This window comes from Delphinapterus leucas, chromosome 11, assembly GCF_059928025.1.
Source record: "Delphinapterus leucas isolate spDelLeu-1000000601 "Yukka" chromosome 11, BTC_Dleu_Yukka2, whole genome shotgun sequence".
Taxonomy (NCBI): domain Eukaryota; kingdom Metazoa; phylum Chordata; class Mammalia; order Artiodactyla; family Monodontidae; genus Delphinapterus; species Delphinapterus leucas.
Genome location: NC_143139.1, coordinates 95,669,094 through 95,673,853, shown reverse-complemented (window position 1 = coordinate 95,673,853; position 4,760 = coordinate 95,669,094). Strand labels below are relative to the sequence as shown.

The 4,760-nt window shown below is 41.3% G+C and overlaps 1 pseudogene; it reads right to left on the bottom strand.

Annotated features, from left to right (window-relative positions):
* Positions 1–733: 733 nt before the first annotated feature.
* Positions 734–3,427, bottom strand: LOC149748084 (zinc finger protein 607 pseudogene; annotated as a pseudogene).
* Positions 3,428–4,760: the final 1,333 nt, after the last annotated feature.

The window sequence follows — 4,760 nt, the reverse complement described above, 5'->3', positions numbered from 1 at the left end:
TGAAGCTGCTAAATCAAGAGTAGAAATATTTTGGGCTTCCCTGGTAGCGCACTGGTTGAGGGGGACTCCGGGAAGATCCCACATGCCGCAGAGCGGCTGGGCCCGTGAGCCATGGCCGCTGAGCCTGCGCGTCCGGAGCATGTGCTCCGCAACGGGAGAGGCCACAACAGTGAGAGGCCCGCGTACCGCAAAAAAACAAAAACAAAAACAAACAAAAAAAAAGAGTAGAAATATTTTAACTTTTAAAAGGTACTTGGGGAATGCCCTGGCAGTCCAGCGGTTAGAACTTGGTGCTTTCACTGATGAGGGCCTGGGTTCAATTCCTGGTCAGGGAACTAAGATCCTACAAGCTGCATGGTGCATCCAAAAAAAAAAGGTACTGCCAAATTTCTTTCTAAAAAGGGATACCATTGGGAGATTGGGATTGACATATATACACTAATACGTATAAAATAGATAACTAATAAGAAGCTGCTGTATAAATAAATAAATAAAATTAAAAAAAAGAATAATTAGTTAAAAGTAAATAAAAAGGCATACCAAGTTATACTCCCACCAATAGTGTACAAAAAATAATCTTTTCCCCACATTCTTCCCAACACTTGAGTTTTTCGGTCTTTTCTTAAATTTTATATTGGAGTATAGTTGATTTACAATCCAAAATATATTTTAAAAAAATCCTTATACAACTTAATAGAAAAGCAAACAAACAATCCAATTAAAAAATGGGGGGCTTCCCTGGTGGCGCAGTGGTTGAGAGTCCGCCTGCCAGTGCAGGGGACGTGGGTTCATGCCCCGGTCCAGGAAGATCCCACATGCCACGGAGCGGCTGGGCCCGTGAGCCATGGCCGCTGAGCCTGCGCGTCCGGAGCCTGTGCTCCGCAACAGGAGAGGCCACAACAGTGAGAGGCCCGCGTACCGCAAAAAAAAAAAAAAAAAAAAAATGGGGAGAGGCTCCGAATAGACATTTTTCCAAAGAAGACATACAAATGGCCAACAGGCACAGGAAAAGGTGCCCAACGTCACCAGTCATCAGGGAAATGCAAATCAAAACCACAATAAAATATCACCTCACACCTGTAAGAATGACCACTACCAAAAAGACAAGAAATAACAAGTGTTGGCAAGGACGTAGAGAAAAGGGAACACTTATGTACTGCTGGAGGGAATGCAAAGTAGTGCAGCCACTATGGAAAACAGCATGGAGGTTCCTCAAAAAATCAAAGCTAGAACTGCCATATAACCCAGCAGATCCACTTCCTGGCATTCATCCTGTCAAATACAAATTGGCACTTGCCATCTACCTCTACAAGGATTAAATAATGTGCTGCTACATCTGCTGACTTTCAACACCCCCTGAAAGGAGTTCAGGGTGGAGAGCAGAAATGAGGTTCTCTGTGCTCTGGGAAAACTGGCAGGACAGGTCTTCAGATAGTTAGGTATTTTCAGGAGCTGATTTTATGAGCCCAATTCTTATATCTCCTCATATCTAGTAAAGCACTAAAATCCTTCAGGGTGGTGTCTGCTCCTCGTGACTAGCAGTAACCTTCTGCAAAAAAAATATGTACTTGATTGCATGTACTCCCCCTTCACCAAATCACATATATACTGACCTCCCCCACTACCTCCTTGGAGCAGTTTCTCAGAGCTATCTGAAATGCTGTCTCCCAGGCTATAGTCCTCATTTTGCCCCAAATGAAATTTAACTCACAACTCTCATGTTGTACATTTTTTCTTAAGTCAACAATCCAAAAGAAACAAAATCACTATCTTGAAAATATATCTGGGGCTTCCCTGGCGGCGCAGTGGTTGAGAATCCGCCTGCCAATGCAGGCGACATGGGTTCGAGCCCTGATCTGGGAAGATCCCACATGCCACAGAGCAACTAAGCCCATGCGCCACAACTACTGAGCCTGTGCTCTAGAGCCCACGAGCCACAACTACTGAGCCCGCGTGCCACAACTATTAAGCTCATGTACCTAGAGCCTGTGCTCCACAACAAGAGAAGCCACCACAATGAGAAGCCCGCGCACCACAATAAAGAGTAGCCCCCGCTCGCCGCAATTAGAGAAAGCCCGTGCGCAGCAACGAAGACCCAACACAGACAAAAATAAATAAATAAAATAAATAAATTTATTAAAAAGAAAAGAAAATATATCTGCACCCCAGTGTTCAATGCAGCGCCATCTGCAATAGCCAAGACAAGGAAACAACAAGAGTTCATCACGAGATGAATGGATTTTTAAAAAATGTGGCACATATACAATCAAACATTACTCAGTTGTAAAAAGAAGGAAATCCTGCCATTTGAGACAACATGGATGGATCTCGAGGGCATCACACTAAGTGAAGTCAGACAGAGAAAGACAAATACCAATACTGTATGATCTCATAGGTGAGATTTTTTTAAAAAATCAAAAACAAAAAAATGAAACTGAAGCCATAGATACAGAGAACAGATTGATGGTCACCAGAGGCAGTGAGTGAAATGGGTGAAGGTGGTCAAAAGCTACAAATTTCCAATTATAAAATAAATAAGTCACGGGTATGTAATGTACAGCATGGTGAGTATAGTTAATAATACTGTATTACATACTTGAAAGTTGCTAAGAGAGAACTTTTTTTTTTTTTTTTAACCAGTCATCTTTTCTTGGATGTTAATTCTGCATCAGGATATGAAAGGATTCAGGGTGCCGGGCAAAAGTCATGGTCAGGAATGCAGAGTATGCCCTCTTCAGAGGTACTCTCTTGGCTGCTCATGTTTAAGTTCCTTGTAAGAACTGCAGTAGCTGAAAAGCACATAAGCTGCCAGCAACATAGAAAGCCCTACAATGCTCCCTTTCTTCATGTTGAAATACTTGTAATACCAGTAATAACCTCTTTGAAACGCTCCAGCAGTTCCTTTAAGGATGAAATCCCGCATTAGTATCCAGCTTGCCAGCTCCCTTAGTTTGACATTCAGGAGCTTCTTCTTCAGTGGTACAACTGATTCCATCTTGGAGTCCTGGCTGTCTGCCCCAATATCAACTTTTCCATGTTGAACAAAGTCTGAGGCATAACTAAAGGCCTTCTGACATTCTTCATCTTCATAGGGTTTCTCACCACTATGAATTCTCTGATGCAGAAGAAGAGATGAATGTTTTTCAGGTATAAACGTTTTTCTATCACGGATTATTTTATAACTTGAATCCAAATCTGTACTCCAGTTTCTTGTTTCTTCCCTCACAACCATCCAGGGTTCTTTTCCTTGCTCCAATAACACAATTATGTCTGGCTTAGAAATGGAATGGCCCAGTGAGACCAAGTTACTATAGTTCTCCATCATCACATTGTAGTACAACTTCTTCTGAACAAGGTCGAGAAATTCCCACTCATGCTGAAAGAACGCTATGGCCACATACTTGAATGTTATTGGTCCATGGGCCATGATTTTAGACCTGCAAGAGCTGATCAGTCCTCAGGGTTCCTTTACCAGAAAAACACAGAGTCCAGAAAACCCAGACCATCCCTTGCCAGCTTGGGGCTACCTCTGCACAGTCATTTCGCAGCAACCTATGCTAGTTTCTTGCTTGGATGGATGCCACTTACAGGCAGTTCCCAACAAGGAACATAGAAAAAGGCCCGAGGTGGAAGTCACCTCGTCAATTGTCTCAATCATTTTCTTTTTTTAGTATTTATTTATTTATTTGGCTGTGCCAGGTCTTAGTTTTGGCATGCAGGATCTTTAGTTGTGGCATACGGGATCTTTTTAGTTGTGGCATGTGGGATCTTTAGTTGTGGCATGCGGGATCTAGTTCCCTGACCAGGGATCGAACCCAGGCCCCCTGCCTTGGGAGCGTGGAGTCTTAGCTGCTGGACCACCAGAGAAGTCCCTGTCTCAATCTTTTTAATGTTTGTAAATCTTTAGAGATAAAAATTCTCATTTCAAGTTGCATTTAGCTAACACTAGTCAGGTTGAACAAACATCTTTTCAAATGATTCTTGGTCATGCTATTGCCTCAGTTAATTGAGAATTCACATCTTTTGTCCATTTTTTATTTTGGGTTGATTTGCAGAAGTACATATATTCTGACTACAAACTATTTGTTTGTTTAATATATATGTTGGAAATCAGTTTCTCCTAGTCTCTTGCCTATCTTTTAACTTTGGTCATACAGAAGTTTCAAATTTTGTTATAGTCAAATTTATCACTGGTTTCCTTTATTTCTTCATTGTTTTTGGTCTTCTTATAGAAGGCTTCCCCTACCTCTAGATATCATTTTCAATGGCTGCATAATATTTCATTGTATGGATATACCATAATTTGTGAAATTCTCTCTCACTACTGAAAATTTAAGTTGTCCCACCCTTTCACTAATATAAATAATGCTATGAAAAACAAAGTGTTCAAGTTGATATTTTTAAATATATATCTTAGTTCCTAGCAAAATGAGCATAATAAGTGTTTCTTGAATGAGGGAGGGGAAAATGCAGGACATTTTTTCCACACTCACTCAAGGCATGTTAAAAAAAATGCAGCCCAATGTACACCAAATTATTGGAGAATTAGCTCTACAATTCTACTTCTCCTTTAGCCCATCTAATCAAGAGTTGACTCTGCCTCTAAAATCTAGGCATGGAAGTAAGGGAAGAAGGTCTTCCCTCTAAGGTTGCCTTTCCAAAGGGTGTGACAGCTATCTGAGACAGGCCTTTAACCACATAACTGAGTCATCCTTATTATTGTGACTTCAGTTTTAGGGTGCCCTTTGCTTGGTGAGTCT